This window comes from Camarhynchus parvulus, chromosome 7 (assembly GCF_901933205.1).
Source record: "Camarhynchus parvulus chromosome 7, STF_HiC, whole genome shotgun sequence".
NCBI lineage: Eukaryota > Metazoa > Chordata > Aves > Passeriformes > Thraupidae > Camarhynchus > Camarhynchus parvulus.
In genome coordinates, this window is record NC_044577.1 from 19,024,798 (window position 1) to 19,044,587 (window position 19,790).

Sequence of the window (19,790 nt, forward strand, 5' to 3'; positions counted from 1 at the left end):
AGCAACTGGAGTCAGAACAGTAGGATTTTACTTTCACCATATGCCTCTGGAAACAAAAGGGGCAGCATGGAAGCAGTAACTTCTGCTCCCTATCAAAATATTTTGGTCATCCTATCCTGATCCATGTCTCTGGGACTGCAGACAAGGTCACGAGTCCTTCATTCTCAGCTTCTGCTCCAGGCCCAAAGGAACATCCTCCACAGTTCTGCACTGATTGTTTTACTTGTGGGCTAGCAGGGAACAACGAACAAAATTTAATGTGGAAGGGCTGACACTGAGTAAAGAAGAGGAGACATAATGCATATTCACAGATGTGCAAGGAAGACAAATGTGCAAAAAACAGGAGCTGGTTGGTTACATGCCTTGGCATTTTCTGCATAACTGGAAATTTATTGCACATATCCGGGATGGCTGTATCCTGTTCCCAAGCCCCCAGCTTATCAAGCCTGGCTGTGCAGCCCTTGCAAGTCTAAAGTCAGATCTGAAGAATCAAGAAAACACATGCCATCTGTCCTAACTACTTGAACAGCAGAGATCCAGGACTGTAGAGAAGGGATTAATAAAAAGAGGAAAGGCACTTCATTGGTGAATTTATATTAATTACAGGCAAAGGAACTAAGGACACAATTTTCAGGTCATTGCATGTCTTCTATTACAATGGCTGCAGGGACTTAATCCTCATCTATCTTGACTGCTCAGTGTGTGGGTAATTGGCATTTCTGCATAAACTATAATATATGAAGTGTGCTAGTAAATTTTAAGAGTCCTTAAAAAGTATTAACTGCTTAGAAAATTACTAATATATTAATAATTTAGTTCTGAAAGTCATGCGACATTTAATCATTCATTTTAAATCACTTCAAATTCCAGCAATAAACACCTACAAATCACCCTTTCTGAGAATCAGCAAAAAGACAGCCAGAAGCTAAGGAAGATTAGCACTTGGAAGAAAAAATAATTGACTTGCCACTCCATTATGCTTCAGGCTTCTAGACTGGGATTTACTCAGAGAAAAATCTGTTTAATGGACCTTTTGAATTCTTTGTCTTCAGATGCCATAACCTGGGGGAGAGCAGGCTGTGGCTCATCAGGCAGCTGGGGGGAACAGAAATGACTGACTCCTTGATTGACTTCTATCACTGCTGCAAGGGTGCCTGGTGCCCACCACAGCCCACGCTGCCCTGTCCTCCCAGCTAACTCTGGGCTCCCACCGGTGCTGCCTTCCTGCCTCCTGTGCTAATGGGCCAGCAGGGCAAGGTGCAGGGGGTCCACTCCCTTTTGCAACTGATGATGAATGAGGAATACACTAATTAAATGTAAACAAGTAGAGTCACATGCTTCCAAAGAAAACTGCACACTGCAATGCCGCCTGTGTGAACATGCCAGGAGGGAGACATGCCACAGGGATGAGCAACAGCTGCAGCCCACATGCTGCCCACATTGCCTGGGGTTCTGGAAGGCACAGTGGGACTGTCCCACAGTCATTCGCTTTGGTGGACCCTTGTAGGTGTCATTACATATCAAAGTTCTTTTCTGTGACAGATTTCCCCGGGGAGAGGTCATTTTACTCCAATTGCTTTGCATACATCCACATAGCAAAGACACAGTCTTCTCCTGGGGAATTCCTCCTGACTTCACAATAGCAGAAAATTTACTGAAGAATGTGCAATATCTACCATACCTTAAAGCTAACCCAAGGGCTAGATGTCCAGGACAGCATTATGAAAAATTGAGGGCACAATTAAAAAAAGCCAAGCCAATCCTAGGGAGTCTGGAGACCATGTTCTGGCAGGAAGGTAGAGGCTGGTATGGATATTGTGTAACTCCCTGGAAGTCTGAGTGATGTGACCTCACCTGTAAGGCAAACTGTGCTGTTTGGAAATCTGGCCTCCTTGTGCACACGCTGTGTGGAAACCGAGTGTTGCAAATAGTCAGCTTTCTGGCATGCAAGAGTTTCGGGCAGTGGCGTTTGCTGGCAGCAAGATCATATCCATCTTGCCAGGCTGGGATGGGGAGAAAGGAATACCCCATCGTGAAAAATCCTTCAGTTCACTTGGCAGCTCTTATCCTTATGTACCCTGTGGCTATGCTTACCCTACTGACACTCTGCTGGAGAATGCTTCAGTCTAACATGCACTGTTTATTAACACCTTTTCAAGTCCTAGTGTAAACCAAGCTGTGAAAATTTGCAGTCATGAGCTGGTTAAAATTAACCCTAGCATGAGGTCTAGGGTTTAGCTGAAAAAGCTAACAGCAAATAAACCACAGACTGTCATTGTACCAGAACAAAAGCTGTTACTGGGTGATTGCTCACCATTTAAATACTGTATTAGGAATAATAGTATCTGGATGAAGTGTATTAATTTTTCAATAACTGCTTTGTTTGGAAATACTAATATAAGCTGAGCAATTTGTATTCTGATGTGTTTTAATTGGAGACCTCTGAAACACAAATAGTTTCAAATTACTTCTTTCTACCCACACTTAGCCTGCTCCTCACTTAAAGGAAGACTGTCCCAGCATCCTGCCCTTGTCCCAAATACAAAGCAATAAGCCTGTAGAAAAAGAGCAAAGATACCTCAAAAATCCAAGCAGCTACAGCCAGAGGACACTTCCCTTTGGCACAGTTTTACAGAGGCCTCTCCTGTTTGAGGCTTTAAGATACCTCCTGCACAAGAAATCCTGCTTTGCTGGGAGAACCTCTCGTAATCCTTTGGCCTGCTCTACTAGGAGGCCTGCAGGAGGACAGAGCAGAGGCTCTGGCGCTGATGACTGCAGGAGGCTGAAGGAAAACACATCATGTCAGAGAGAGCCACGTGGTGAGAATGCAGCCCAGAGGGTTCAGGGCAGATACAGCCTTTGCAGGTGGTCTGGGACAGGGCTCTGCAGCTCTTCTGACACATAGTGCAGGCTATTGCAAACAGACTTAAAGGAGCATTCCAGCCTTCTAAATGAGTGCCTGAAATTCATCATCAGGCACATGCTACTTTAGTATTTTGTATCATCATGATTGATTGTCAGTGCAGTTAAAGCAACTAATATATTTCTGAAAGGTCAAAAACTTAATATTTTGATGTGTCCCAGAACAAATCAAGAACTTGGCAGCTGAATCAGACCAAGGATTCTTTTTTGTCTGCCAGCAGTCAGTACAAAGTGTTTCAGAAGAATATATAAAACCTTTGCAGCCAGTGTATGAGAGAAACATTGTGTCTTCTATTCTCACCCTGCACATATTTTAGATTTCTTCATGATCTAATGGAGATTTTTTAAATACCTAAAAATACCTTTCAGAGAGCTTTGACCATAGTTAAAACTCTGGTTATTTGTTATTTAGAGAAACTCTGATTATCACTTGTCAGTCTTCATCCTTTTCCTCATGCTGGAGGAATACAAAGATTATATTAGCTGCCCAGTGCAGAGCCTCATTACTTTTGTATGTTCATTCTTTAATGTAATTGAATGCTGCCTTGTTCTTTCCTGTAGAAGTTCTGCAGACAGAAAGCTTCAAGTAAGTTCCTAATATTATTTTTATCTGCCATATTCTTATTTATCTTCACATTAAAGCAAACATATCTTGTATTTTTAACCTTGACTCCATGTGAGAGCTTTTTCCATTCCCTTGATTTCATTCCCATCTTTTTTTATTTACCTTTTTTTCTGAAACCACTCTAACTCCCCTTGTGATATCCTTTTTGAAATGCAGTTATGAAGACTATGCAGCTGATGCTGCAGTGTCAATACAAACAATGACAGATTTTTTTCCATCTCAGTGTATTTGCTATTCTTTTCTTCCCCTTTAGTGTCCTGTTTGCTCTTTTGGCCACCAATGATCATTGAGAAACCTGCAGTGATGCTTCATTTTTAGTTGTAAATTAGTTTGAACTCCTATGAAACATATGATTAGTTTCATTTTTCACTTCCAATCTACAGTAGATTACATATTTCAGCACTGAAAAATCTATTCTGTCTCATCTGACAAACTTCAAAGAGACCATTTTAAAATACTCCATTAAAAAAGCCAATATATAAAAAGCATAAGCTAGAGCTTTCTCCTAGATAATTTCCTACATGATGATCTCCTATATAATTTCATCTTCTTTTCTGCTGTGGAAGTAAACTGGGGTGATAAAAAGAAAACATAATTTTTAAAAATACCTCTTTATTTACCTTTATGTTACAATTTCACAATATAAGATGCGCAAGAAAATTATGAATTTGGGGGAATTGTAAGGTAAGTTTTTAAAGCTATTTTAATACTAATACTGATAATTTTTGGCAATTATGGAACAAGCCTGTTTGCTGTAAAATTTTTAAAACTTTACTTAAAAATTTATTTTGGAACCCCACTAAGTCAAGTGTATTCAATTAATGAAACATGCTTTTTTTTAACCTTTAAAAAAAATATGGGAAATAACTTCTTATGAGTTACCTAAATTTACCATAATGATGCTGTTTTATTATTATATTACTGGGAAAATTCTGATAGCTTCAGTGATACCAGAGCATGTGTGCTTGCCCTCCTTGTTTGATACTTTCTGGCCATATCAGCTATGACAGGCCTTCAATGACACTTGTGTGAACAATCTGATCAAAGATTTCCTTGAAGCTGAGAATTAAGTGCTTTGCTTTACACAAAATGAACCATTCAGCACCACTTCTCATCATGAGTACACTATGAAATACTTTTGTGAAACCAGTTTAGCAGAACTGCCTAACAACTGGCCACAAAAGTACTTCTATCAGATGAGTGATTTTCTTTATCTTAATTTCAGCTTTCAAAAATTGATTCTGGCCACTCCACTGGTACATTCCACTGCTGTCTTAAAACAGATTAGCAGGCTACTTAAATGCTTACAACCATTTATCATTGTGTCAGGAGGAGAAATTTGTAAAAACCATAAAAAATAATCACTTGATTAAGATGTAAGAATAAGAATGGGAACCAGAACTAGCTTGAGAGCCAAGGAATATGAATTCATATTTTTATGTCTGTGAAAGGAACACAACATGACCTTAGACAAATTGCTTCATATCACTGTAGTTCTGCTTCCTCTCCAGCTGTCAAACAGGGATAATTTTAGTCTGCAGAACAGGAAAAAATGTAATTTCCACATTAAATAGGTAGTGTGGTAGTGTATGATATTACTGGCAGAGTCCTAAAGTCCACTAGGACTCTTGGTAATTCATCCTGAAATTTGGATCTGTTGTGCATCCAAATCTTCTTGGTCTGTGCAGAATTCAGGCACCATTTCTATCTTGATGTCTTGCATTTTCAGTAGAGTCAGGATCTGGCTCAGCTCTTCAGTGTTCTTATACTATCCCTGGGACCTGCCTGTATGGCCTTGGAAGTGTTTCACTGACTGGCACACTGCTTGATAGACTCTGCCTCCTGTAATGGTAAGTGCCTATGGTAATTTGTTACTCGGTTCTAACCCTCCGTCACACCTTGATCATGGAGAGCTGAGCCCCCCTGGGACACTTGTTAGAAGCACCATTGCACCAAGTGAAATCTGTTCAAATAAAGCCCCATGTGCCTCCAGAAGCATTTACTCTGGTCAGTCTGCACCCAAAAGACTGTATTCCAAAACCAAAATGCAGACAAATGGCAAGAGACAGGTTTTAAATAACCTTGGCCCAAATTACAGTAATGCTGATTAAAATAAATACATGCCTTAGAATCATACAATTGTTAAGGGTGGCAAAGGCCTTTAAGATCATGGAGTCCACCTATGATTAACTATGAATCATTAACTGTGATTTTGGAAAATGAAGTAATTTCTGTTTTCTCTTCTTTCCCTCACTCTCTCCAACACTTGAGTCATAATAATGATGATTGGGACATAAAGGAAAGTATTTTTACTTTTAAATTTTATAACAGTCACTTGAGTTGTCATAATGACACTGTAGAGGGATTGCCTGGTTGATTCTAAGATTTGTGGTACATGAGAATTCTGTCAAGGCAGTTCTTACAATAGAAGCCATAAACAGACTTAAAACACACGCCACAACGAAAAACTGGGGACAGAATTTTCAGAGTTGTTAATTAACTAAAAGTTGCTTCTTCCTTCTCAGCTGCTATTTAAGTAATTTATCAGTTTAAGTGTTGCATGGGCAATGATTTCTGCTTTCTGATAGAAGATTTTATTAACTCAAGAATGAAATAGATATAAATTTCAGCTCCATAATCTCAATTTAATTTAGTACAATCAGAGAAAAACACAGCCCAGCTCTGTTCCACAGTGCCAGGCTGGAAGTCCCACAGCTCTCAGCAGTGTCTGGTGCGGGGCAGACACCCTGGCCCAAGGAAATGGAACGAGCTCCTCCGGGAAGCGAAATGCAGCTCCCCCGTGCCCTGAGCAGCAACTCCCACAGCCACTGGCACATCTCAGCAAGCATACCACGTGATGGTGGTAATGGCAGGGCTTTGCTTTTTGTGAATCTGTTTTGTATTTGTCTCACTTGCCTGTGTGTAATCTTACCCCTTCCCCACAGAGGCAGGAGGACTGGACTTTTCTAGAAGAACCTGGTGTCTCTGTTCTCCCATCCCTCTGGGCTCTGGGGAGTGTTTGAAGTCCAGTGGTAAGCTCTAGACTGAGGTGTCTTTTGAAGGAATAAAAAAAATCAAAGCATCAGGAGTAGTTTAAACAAAGCATTTAATGCCAAATACTGTATTTGAAGTAAGGTAAACTGTGTAAGGATTTATCTTTTTGGTATGCTGGCATGATGGTGGTATGGATTTTTACACACTTCCAAAGAGCTTTGCAAAACAACTATTTAACCCTCCAAGGAGAATGTTAGGAACAGAAGGTGGTAGGGTAATTCCAGTAGCTTCAACTTCTCTGAGTACCCTCATATCAGCAATCCATCTGGTTTTACAGATGTTCATCCAGTGTTAACTGCACTGGATACCAAAAAAATTATGTTGCGCATTCCCTATACATGCATGTATCCACCAGGGAATAAAGCTGCTGCAAACAAATACACTGAAAACTTTCTTGAACAGTAAACCTGCAGCAATTCTTTCTCCCTCTGTTATCTCAATACAGACTTTTATAAGACTTGTTTCAGGTATGTCAATGTAGGTGTCCTTCCCGATTAAAGGAAAATATTTTAGATGGCAGTTCTCAGCATTCAAATTCTGCTGTTAATTTATAACTTTTAATTTCTTTTCAAAAGACAAGGAAAAGATAAGGAAGAGACAAGGAAAGATGGCTTAAAAATCAGGTGACATGATGAGAATAGGATTAAGAGTATTATTAAATAAATGAAACAGCAGTGGACTGATATACATTGGGAAAAACATGTTGACACACATTTCTGACCAGTGTTAGGGAGTGCTAGAAAGAGCCAGGCACAGCTGTAAACTTTCTGGACCCTGATGTGTTAATGCAATTCTGAAAATTTTACTGTAGTTACACAGATGGCCACTGAATTTTTTTGTTTGATTACCGTTAAGCACAATGTAACTAGTACAGAATGTTAACCTGCATCAGCTTCTCTTCAACATTATTGCACTTGTGAGATCCTAAACTTTAGAGCTCTGTTAGACCTGATGGACCCAAGTCAAGGATCACTGCCTTTTCTTTGACTATAGGTCCCACCAGCAGGCCCTATCCTTTGCAAACCTTAACTCCCAATGGACAGACCTGAGCTAAAACAAAGCTGTTCAGGCCTTGAGTCCCTCACCACGCAATGTTACCTTTTGGGGGTTGCTCTGCCTGTGCTCGAGGCCCACTGTGACACAGCATGGCTTGGTGACCTGGACCAGCCTGCTGTGACAGCTGTGAGACCTGCCCTCCTCCCCTGGCTGGGGTGGTGCCAGGCTGCCCCTGCCCCTGGCCCTGCTGGCACCCAGAGCTCCCAGACTGCCCTGTCCTTGCTGCACCCTGACTGACGCAGATGTACACAGTCACCTTCCAGAAAGCTTCAAGTCTGGGAATACAGCCAATGCTAAACAAAACCAGAAAATATATTCTCTCTTGTATGCACCTAAATGGTGTGTGCTCTCCCCATGGTCTGTGATAAATTCCAGGATTAAGCCCATGGGTAAAAATAATCAAGATTTATGTAAGAGTAAGGAATGGTATTGTAAAGCTATGGTGGGACAAATATGAGAGATTACATCTTTTGTAGAGCATTGATCAACCTTCAAACCTAGAAACTGAAGTCTGCAAGTGAGATAGGTCTATTTGCCTCTGGTTACAGAGTGTCCCTGGCCCTGTCACCTGGCTAAGAGAAATCAGTTCGTTCTCTCCTTGCAGTTTGGGGGCACTACTGAATGATGCTGTGTGGCAGTCTCTGCAGAGACCTTGAAGATTGATGGGTTGGTGGAGCCTGGAACTGTGTTGATTCTGCAGCCACGGGAAGCCTGTCTGCCTGCCTTGCAGTATTACTCTTCCTCCATTAAGTAAGTGGTTCTAGAATCCAGGCTAGCCAGCTTGGCAACTTTCGGGCCACAAGGTTAAAATGCTTCAAAACCTGAGAAAACATTAGCTCTTTGTGTTCTGAAACCTCTCATTTGGAAGTGGTAGTTCTTTGTATTTGTCTGACTTGTCTCTACAAGCAATATTAACTTATAATTCATCAAGAGAGAGGAAATGTCACCTGAAACTTGCTGAGGAATATAAGATCAGCACTAATACAAATCAATACAAGTTACTTTCCTGATTCATAATGTGTGCCAGGTTGCAATTCCCATGGCTGAAGGCAGCCTTCCTAATATATTTGTCTAGTACTTGAATCCATACCCAGCTCTGCAGAATATAAGATTTTCATTTTAAAGTAACAGTGAGTTTTGAGGCTTGTTGAGAGATTTCATATTGCCATTGAAGTACACAGGTTTTTAAATGTGTTTGGATGTGTGCCCTAAGAAAATCCTAGTGATGATGGTGAATGAGCAGCACTATTTCCAGCTCGGGGTCATCATGGTCAGCAGGGACAGTTTCCTGAAGGGTTCATCATTCATGTGCTGGTGCATCACTTGTACTGTGCCCAGTGTGCCTTAGACAGGAGGAATGAGTCCTGCATCTCTCATGAGTCACCTTTACATTCCCTGCAAATATAGCTGACAGATTTTTTTTTCCTTTTTTCCTTTTTTTTTCCAATCTGTATTATTGGTAGGTTTGGGATAAAAAATACTTAAACTGATTTAAGACCTTCCTCCTGATTTTTGACTAGTTCATACATCAGTGCTTCACAGAAGTTACATAGTTGGATAAAGATTTTACCAGAGTCTCTAGGCAGCTTTGAAGAGGAGTAGTATTTTGTGCAGTTCAAATGTTAATTCAAGGAAACATAACCCAAACTATTTTATTCATGTTACAGGAAATCTTGCATAAGCCCAGAGCAGTAAATTTTTTATTATATTTTTTACTTTACAGCCCAGAATCTAAGGCACTAATTAAAAGTGTAAATCTTTATTATTTGATTTAAGACATTTGGAGGACAAGACCTGAATCTAAAATTAAACACATTTTCTCAAAATGCTCTTCTTCTGATCGTTCAATATAGCATTTGTACTGCATAATCTGCCAGGGAATATCAATAAATATGCACACAATTTGTATGAAAAGAAAGCTTTTGTGCTGTTTATTTATTTTATTAAAAATAATACCATTTTACTGCAGCAGAATAGAGAATTCTTGCAAATAACTCCTGCATATTTTGAGTTTACATATTGTACTGTTTCAAACAGTGAAATATATTAATATATAACTTCAAAAGTGCATCAAAGAGACAACATAAACTTGTCCCTTTAAGTGGGAGACAACAAAAGCCCTTTATGTATTGTCACTGGCTGGGAGACTTGGAAGCATTAACAAAACCAAACTCATATTTTATTTCTTTGCTTGACGAGGCAGAAAAGGAAATATTAATTTCTTTTGCCATTATTAAAGGCTACTGCATTTCTGCCTCTTAGAGAAATCTGTCCTATTTAAAGCAAATACAAACCCCACTGAGCTTCCTTAACCAGGGTATTAATACATTCTTGGAATACATTCAAACATCTGCTTGCTAAAAAGCTTGTGGCAGAGAAAGGAGTTTCTGGCCTTCAGTTGGGGTGGTGTAAATGACCATAGGGAAGTCCTTAGCTGATTTTAATGCTTCAAATTTCTTTGTGGACAGATTAAAAAAAATATGAATATTTTAAAATTTTCATGTTATAAGTGGAGTCTACTTAGATGTCTAACAACTTTGAAATGACAGTGATTCTCAGCTGAAACTGAGATGCACTGCCACTACTGATGCAGAAAATACATTTGTTCTGCTTGTTTTATATCAGAAGATTTTGTGGTCTTGCCTCACTTCTGCAGCAAGCCATTATTCTTACGTCTCATTTTGTATGTGTTTGGTCTCACACCTTTCTGGGAGCTGGGTAAGGTGCCATGTGTTCCTTTTTCCTTTGCCTGTCTCTGGTGGGAGATCAGACTTGTTATCTCTGATACGTGTTCCCATCTCTTCTTCTGCCTCCAGCTTCCTCCATTATAAATATTCTAGTTGGGAGTTTTCTGTCAAAAATGTCTGCAGGTTACCACCAATGATTCATTGGTGGTAACCTGTCAAATTATACTTTGTGCTATTAAGTAACAGGATATGGCATCAATGAAACTGAAGCTGACACTATTTCTCTATAATCCTTTTCAATGGGGATCGTGTTACTGGCCAGGAACTTTCAGCAATTTACTAAATTAAGGGATAAAGACAATCAACTTTACTGTGATCTGCCCAAACTTGTGCCACACAAACTTCAGCTTAGAATATTTATGTAGCTAAAAAAGACTGACTTCACCAATCAGCTGCTTAGCTGAGATACTCCTTTAGCATATATATTCCAGAAAATTGAGAATATTCAATTGTGTATTTTTGCCATCAACATACACAGGTCTATGAAAGACTTTACCCATGCCCTTTTCCCCCTTTTTTTGTCTTCAGGAAATACTGTTTTTTCTCCACTGAACTTGTGTTGTGGCATATCTTGTTTGCTTTTGAAATCCACATATAACCTATAATTTTTAATACATTTTGATCCTAAAGATCAGACTTCTGCTGTCTTATACAAAAATTAAAATTAGCATATCAGTAAGATCTTGCTCCAGAATTTTTAAGTGGAGCTGGGCACCTCCTGTCCCCATTTGTGCTAATGGTTTTAGCTTTGTAAGCTATGCCCTTAAGAATATTATTTTTGACAATCACAGCCCATGTTTTGTTCAAGTCAGTTTTCTGGTTTGCTTTTTTTTTTTTTTTAAATCTAATCATTATATCATTATATCATTATTTACTTGCCTGCCTTTTACTTTTTTTCACTCGTGGAGGCAAAGGCCTTCAGGACTTTCATGATGTTTAGTGCTACTCTTAGTAGTACTGTTAGTAGTCTTCCTGGATTTAGAACTCTGCCAGCTGGATTTAGAGCTCTGCCACCTTTCCTCCCTTGAGGCTGTGCTAGTTCTCAGTGCCATGTTTTCCACCCTCAGCAGATTTCTTCTTAGAGTGGATAACTTCAGTTGTCTCAGTGTGTCAGCAGATTAACCTAGATTCTGGACTATTGAAAGACTGGGAATGATGTTTCTGTTCACACTTCCAGCCACAACCCAGTCAACTGTAAAAAACCAGGATAGGTTGATAAAGGCACACAGCTTAGACAGATTTCATATTTCCTTAGAGTTTCTCTTTCCTTTGGTTAAAAGATATCACACACATACATTTCATATATACACGCAATACACTGCTCAAGTCTTTGTAATAAAAATTCATAGTAAACTTATTCTAAGTAAACAGTGTCTGAGCCACTACTGCAGGAAATTAGCTGATACCCCAAGAGTTTTTTGATTTATTGTGGTGTTTTTTTCACACTCATAGTACAGATTCAGATGAAAGTTCTGTTTAAATATTTTCCTCTTGTCATTTGTACTGCTGGATCACAGAATCAGAGAACCACAGAATTGTTAGGGTTAGAAGGGACCTCTGAAGATCATGATCTAGATATTCAATTGTACCAGAGCTTCCAGATACCCCATTCTTCCCATGAAACACCGTTCTTGCCTTTTGGTTGTTACCCCAAATATTTTCTCTGGACCTTACACATCCCAGAGCAAGCTGTGCCTGCTGCCCTGGCTTGCAGCATCCTCTTCCCATACAGCTCTCTCTGGTGCCACTCAAAGATCACATCCCAGAACTACACCTCTCCAGTGATGCTCTGGCTCAGTGATGTGACCTAGATCAGTGAGTACTTTCATACCAGCACTAAGCCACGTGTTGGTGGTGTAATCACTGGTAAAAAAAAAAAAAAAAAAAAAGCTGTGCCTATGCTAGGACTTGTTTACCAACAGAGATAATTTGCATTTTACTGGCACCATTTCCTAGTATGTTTTTCAGTATATTGGCAAAATCAGGCTTTTATATCAATACAATAAGCACCCTTACATAAGCACAACAAACAGAACTAGTCAAAGTGTGGCTTCTGCAGCTGTACCTAGCTTTGTAGGTGCAATTGTACTGGCCAGAATGCCAGGTCAGAGTGAGCACTTTGCTGTATTTGCAGGGGATGCATTACATGATGCAACAGCAAAGCCTGCTTAAACTAGAGTGGCTGATACTTGTGCACAGTAGATTCTACTATTGGTAAAGCAAGAAACAAAATTAAGAGTTCTGTCTTGGCATGTTGTACCTAGTATTACTAAAAGTAAGGATTTTATGAGTACATCATCTGTGAATAATGATGTCTGTTGAGTGTACTTTGTATATTTTGATGATATGCCAGTACAACTTAAAAAAATGTTGTGCATAACCTGCCTAATTTCTGTTTCTCAGTTATTAAAAACACAATGTTGATTAGTTTAGGTTTCTGTTATTCTTGGATAAATTAGATTTTTAAAGAAATTATAAAAACAATAAGAGATGTGTTAGAAAAAGTGTTATTTTTATTCTACATTTAAATTCCATTTCTCAATGACACAAATTATGCAAGATCCAAACTAATTGTTAAAGGTCTTTAAAAGAAAACTAATGCCTTAATTTTTGAGTCAACAAATGTTTGGGTTTTTTCAATACTGTGAACATCCTAGGAGATACAGAGAGGAGAGAAAGAACTGTTTAGGAATTTTAAAGCACCTCACTGTTTTGAAGAAAATTTTTCTTTAGTTTGAGTTCTATTTTTAATGCCTTAACTGGCATTTTAATCTTCCTAGAGTACAGGCTACTCATTTGCTGGATTTACTCCGTGTTGCTGGGGTTTTGTTTCAGACATTATTCCATAGCTTGTCTTAATCCAGGAAGCTTTATGAGGTTTAGCTGATACACAGGAAAGGATGGTAACTTCTGTACTTTCCCCTTTGGGTAGTTTCTTGCAGTGTTTCAGCACTTTATTAGAGTAGAGGGAATTCAAGGAATAGGCAGTTTTCTGAATTAAAAGCTGAACCTACACTGACAGTACTTTTGATCTGCCACGTGACTCTGGAAATTAATGGTGAGTATGGCAAACATTCCTCACAAGAGGAACACTCGAGTTCTTGATGCTAAGCCCATGTTGCAGGTCTCTGGGCACACCAACTGGATTTGCTGCCTCTTTCTCTACACCTAGGGTTTTACTGTCTGTACTCATGGCCAGCTCAGATATGGTGCTGCTCTGTAACCTCGGAAAGGTGTGTGAAGTGCTGTGAAAACAGCCAAGTTGCAAGACAGAGGTATGAGAAGTCTTGTCTGGGTCCTCTGCTGTGTTCAGGCTCAGACCTTTGCCTGTGGTTCTTGCCTGAGCAATGCTGTGGCTGTGCTTGGTCCTTGCCTGAGCCTTACACAGCAGCAGAGCCCAGTCCTGCACACCCATGATCCTGACCTTGCCTGCTGGCAGAGCTCTCTGGCTGCAGCTTGGACCTGCCTGTCCCTGGACTCACCTGGCAGTCACTGCACTGTCAGCTGGCTCTGGCTGCTGCCCCTGGCTCTGGCTGGGCTCCTGGCAGGATGTCCCCTGCTTGGTGTGGCCACTGGCCCTGCTGCCTCGCTGGTACTTGTGGCTCCTGGCTCACCTGCCCTCCAGGGCAGCCCAGCCCCTGTTGCTGCTGATATGATTTGCTCAGGCAGAAGCTTTTCATCCTTTCTTCCTCAAGGTGACCTGGACTGAGGAGCTCTGCCAGTCCCATAAAAGCCAAGCAAGCTGCCCTGAGAGATGGGAGCCTGAGGTTTTTATAATGCTCAAGTTTGACTGGAAATCTTGTTGACTTGAAGGGAAATTTATCGAGCAGCATTGGACAATTTAATTTCTCATATGTAAATCATAATGTTAGAGAGAAATTATAAAATGTGAACAAGGCTTATTTTGATTTTAAGTGCTTTTTGATTTCCCAGGAAGCACTGCTCATCAGACCCCAAATATTCCAGGACAAAAAAAACCCCCCAAAACACCAAAAAAACCAAAAACCAAAACAAAAAAAGAAACCCCAAAACCAAAAACAAACAAGCAAACAAAAAAAAAAACCAAAACAAACAAAAAACACCCAAAAAACCAAAAAAAACCCCCTCAAACAAGCCAAACCAACCAACCAAAACAAAACAAAAAAAACCAAAAAAAACCAAAAAAAAAACCCAAACAAAACCAACCCCCCCCCCAAAAAAAAACAGAAGGAAAAAAAGAACATGTAAATGTAATCACAGTTTTTTGTTCAATTGTTGAGTTTCATATACAGGCACACCTACAGCATTTAGATTATAAAATTATTTCAATTTACATCCCCAAAACTAAAAGGAAAACTTTTAGAAATTTTTAAACGCCAAGAGCTCAAGCACATTATAAACATTGCTGCATTGAAGCTTGTAGCTTTCCAGGAAAATATGGACTGCTTCTTTAGCGGGATAGAATATAAGAAAATAAAGAGAGTGTAGGAAGTAATCTTACCCCTAAGGAGTTGCAGCTGGGCCAGTTATCAAAGATTAGGAACAGGCCTGACTTTAACAGGCCTCAGCTGTAACCAATGAGAAGAAGAGCACTGTAAAAGAGTGGGGTAGCTGTTGAGAAGGGAACTGGAGTCAGTTGGCCACTTTGTGAGAAGGAAAGAATCAGTGCTTGGAGGAACTGCCCATGAGAAGCACCAAGAAGGTATGAAACTTTTGTGATAAGGAGACAATAGTATGGAACCCCTGCAATAAGATGGCAATGTGTTTCTTCCCTGATACTATAAAAAGAAAATGAACAAAAGCTAGGGTCATTTTCTCAAATGATGAATAGCCTTTTCTAATAAATGTATTGTTTTGGTCATTCTATGATCATCTAACAAAGCTAGAACTGTGCTCCTGCTTAAATGGTGGTATTTTGTATTCCTCCTATTGGCTGCATTTTTTTCAAGTGTCCCTTGTTTATCCTATCTGTGGCTTATTTGGCTAACCAGTGACTAGCTGATGTTTTCAGATGAACCAAACCAGGAACTAGCTGTCAACCAGATTAGATCCCTGATCTTGTGAGGCTGTGTGAAATCTCATCCTCAGAAAATACGTATTATGCTCCCAGTTTTGCTACAGATTTCTTTCATGACCTTTAGCAAATCCCTTAAGCTTTTTCTCTTTCCACTTGTGAACTGAGGTAATTATATTCCCCAGTCTTTTTGTATGTGAAGATTAATTTATAAATATGCATGAGATGTTAATATCCTACAGTGATGAAAGCCATAGGAGTTCCTAGATCAAAACTTTTATATATTTGAATTTTATTCATTCACAGCTATGGAGAGTTTATTCCTGCTAAAAGCTTCAGTAAGCTGGACACCTCCACATCATCTTAATTATATTAAGCTGTAGTTCAAAAGCAACAATAACATTTAGTTTGCTGTCATTTTCATGGTGACTGTATCCTAAATTCATTCAAATAATCATAGCTCAGATTGTGATTCCTGCAGGTTCCAAAAAGGCTATTGTTGCCAATAGATGAATGGCTAGTGTGTAAATATTCTAAATGCATGCAAAATTCTGAATTTTGAGTGTTTGAAATATATAATGATTGATGTGCCATCATGATTTAGGCAATTAGCCACTGGGGTTCATGGTGCTGGAACGAGCTAGTAATATTTAGCCGGTGATTTTAAAGTTTTGGGTGGTTTGGCAGCAAGTTACTAGGACAATGTGTTCCCATGGCCTGGTTTGAAAAGCTGGATGGGTGGATGTGGAGGCTTAGCTGCTGTAACAGGGGCTCCCAGCCTGCAAAGCCAGCTGCGACACTGAGGAACCAGCTCTGATAACACACAGGCTGCATCTCTCTCCAGCTCTGCAGAGAAGCTCACCCAGGCTCTGTTATTCTTTTTATGTCAATGTGTGTGTCAGGGCTTCTCCCTTTCAAAGGGCTTGAGACAAAGATGTGAGCATTTCCTCTACCTGTGGCCTGAAAACCAGGTTAACAAAAAAAAATCGAAGAAAATTTTTTTGCAAGGACGAGTAACAGCTTGGGGTGTGACACATAAGTAAATAATTAAAATACCTATTTCACTATATAGCAACGAAATTTAGCTTAATCATAATTGGCTTAATAATCATTAATATCCAGAGCACAGCTTTTCCTAGGGTCTTAAAAGGACTAATCTGCTGAGTGGAACAGCTTGCAAAAATTTACAAGGCAGGGAAGGGAGAAGAAAAGAGATGAAGGCCTTCAACCTAGGGAAAAAATAGAAATGGCTTATTTTGTAAAGCATCATTATACTTTGATGGACCTTAACTTCAGTGAAACTTCATGTCCAATTCTAATGAAGGGTTTTCAGTGTAAACATTCCAGAGTTTCCATCTCAACATGAGGAAGAGATGGAATATACTTCTTTACGTTAATAGACGGAGAATACTTCTTTACATCAAGTATTGCGGAGCACTGGAACACACTGCCTAGGGAGGCTGTGAAGGCTTCTCTGAAGACATTTGAAATGTACCTGGACACATTCCTGTGTAACTTGCTCTAGGTGACCCTGCCTTGGCTGGGGCAGGGTTGGGATGGATGATCTCAAGAGGTCTCTTCTAACCCAAATGATTCTGTATTAAGTACAAGGCATTTTGTAATGTGAATTGCCAAGAAGATACTCATGTGTTCTCTGTGAGCAGAAACCAAGCTAAGCTGTAAGCTTTGATGAAAGGAAGCATCCTAATAATAATAATAGGCATGGTACCTATTTAACTGTGCATTCACTAGAGGAGAAATGAAGGCTGACATGACAGCAGCTGGTGCTGATGGGAGCAGACTAAATGCTTTCAGCCTCCCTATCTCATGACATTGTTTAAAGCACAGCCATCCCTCAGTGCTTCTAAATTAGAGGCTTTCAGACCTTACCTACATAAATGGGGAGAGCTGTGCTGCTGTATGTGATAGTCACAACTGCATTTTTAGGCCATTTGTGGAAGACAGGGTGGTTTTACTTCACTAAGTGACAGTAGAGAGAAGAGTTCCTTCTTGCTCTGGGTTAGTCTGTGGTAGGTAATATTGCTGTTTTGGTTGCATCTGCTCCCTTTCTATTCAGAAAAAAACTAGTTTGGGTGGATGCTGTCCCTTGTCTATGCTACTAGAATACATACCATTGCTTATGAACCCCAGTCCTTATGCTTGTCTGTGATTTTATATAGATATGCTTAACATTTTAAATTAATTAGTTGGTCTGCAATTTTGTTGTAAGTACTAACATTATCTTGCCTAAATTCTGCAAACCTATAAAAGGAGTCTCATTTTGCTCTGAATGTGTTTTTGTCCCATCTGCAGAGGGTACTATGGAGAACTCCTGCCATAGTGGCCTATGTGGTTTTATATTTCACCGGTTTTTATTGTAACCTGGCTATGTAAAGCCTCTATTCACTTTGGAATCAATCATTTGGTGACTGACCTCAGTGACCCAGACAATCTCATGGACTCCTGCATCTTCAGGAACTCGGAAAGACCAAATTCAGACGGGACCATTCTGAACTGTCACCAATTCGGAGAACAGTGATTGGTACGTGAGTCCTTTCAGTTTCGCTGGATCCTTCTAAACCGGCAGGTTGCTATTCTTTCCAGTGTGCGGAAAGCCTTGAGAAGGGCGCGGCGGGGCTGCGGGGCCCTTCCCCGCGCCTGCAGCAGGGGGCGAGCGGCTCCGGCCAGACCTTGTCCTTGAACGCACCGAACACTTCCCACTGCTTATAAAACTGCTCTCCGGGGAAGGTCCTCCTGTGGAAGCTACTCATTTCAATGAATTACAGAGTGCAGGTGCACTCTAGAAATCCCCCCAAAATTGTAGGGATTAGTTGGGCAAATTGGACAGTAATCAGGACAAAAATAACCATAATGGTGTCAGATGTTAACCAGCAATTTAAAGAGCAATATGGCAGTAGCATCACAGAGATTCATGGCTCAGAAATGAACCACCTCCAACCTCGTCCTCCCCGACAACTGAGTACAGATGGAGAAGTTGGCTGTTTTCCATCAATAGTGAGTAACCCATTTTCTCTGCTGATTGATTTGGCCTGTGCTGTTGCTCTTTTACTATTTTTTTATGCTATTCCTGGCAGAAAGGTCTTGGCATTAAATTTAATGCCGAATGACAATTTAATACTTTCTATTCCAAGTCTTGCTGACCTTCAGTTTTGAGGCAAATACTTTCTAATTTGTATATAGGAAAACACTCCAATCGTGTAGTTTTAACGATTGAGAGGAATCATTAGTTTAGCAAAAAAAAAAAGGTGCAATATTTTTATTCTACTGCTAGAAGTCTCTATACTAAGCTAAACTGTTGCTTAGGAGGGTATGGAAGTACGGTGCAGAAATATTTGCAAGTTGCTGATACACCTGATGAATCATTAAGCAGTGATTAGGACTTCAGCTTTCTCAGCAACGCAACAAACTAGAAGTAACTTGCTTTCCTTTTTGAAATAACCTTCAATTAACTGGGTCCTCACTGAATTAATCTCACACACACAAAATTAGTTAGTAAAAGGGCATTATCCCAAAAAAGAACAAAGTAGCTAACAGGTGTTAGTTGTTCCACGTATCTTTTCTTGACTCTAAATCACACTTCATCATACTTCCTAGCAATTTGTGAGGTTCTGTTCTTTTAGGTAGTGCTATAGCCTTCCTGCTTGCATCCTGTATTAGTTCTAAATACCTTAAGCTCATTCTGTAGCAGGAAGTAAGAGTTTGAACTATATGGAAATCTTATGTTACCACTCTTCTTCTCAGAGCTCCATAAGTCTTAAAATGCAAAGCATTCAAAGTAGGAGACTGTAGACTACACAAATAACTATTTTCTAAATTACTTCATAGTTAAGTAAAATCCTGATGATATTGAACACTTGACACTACTAAGAGTGTAGAAGAAAAAAAATCCATACTATTATTAACAGTAGAATTTTGTTTAACCCCAAGTTTTTGGGGTTTTTTTGTTTGTTTTTTTTTTTAACCTTGCACTGTATAATGGGAAGCACTAGAGATGTTTAAGCATGATTCTTAATTGTTTGAATCACTTGGTACTGGTTAGCCGAGGGGAGCATTTTTAACTGTCCTCGGTGTCATGAACTGAGGCAGTGTCTGCACTGAAGTGACACGCTGCAGCTGTCCTACTCATCCTGGAGAGGGCCACTCGTCATACGGTATTTGAACACTTTGCAGGACTGCAGCACGATCACCGACGAAAGCAAATGCTTTCCTCACGTCCTCTAATTCGAATACAAGTCATCTTAAGCAGCGGCAGCGCACTCAGCAGTGACACTTTTAGTGAGCTGTGCTCCAGAGCAGCCCGTGTGCTCATGCTATCGGCCTAACAGGTGCTTCAGCACCCGCCCCGCGACGTGGCTTCCCTCCCTCCGGCGCT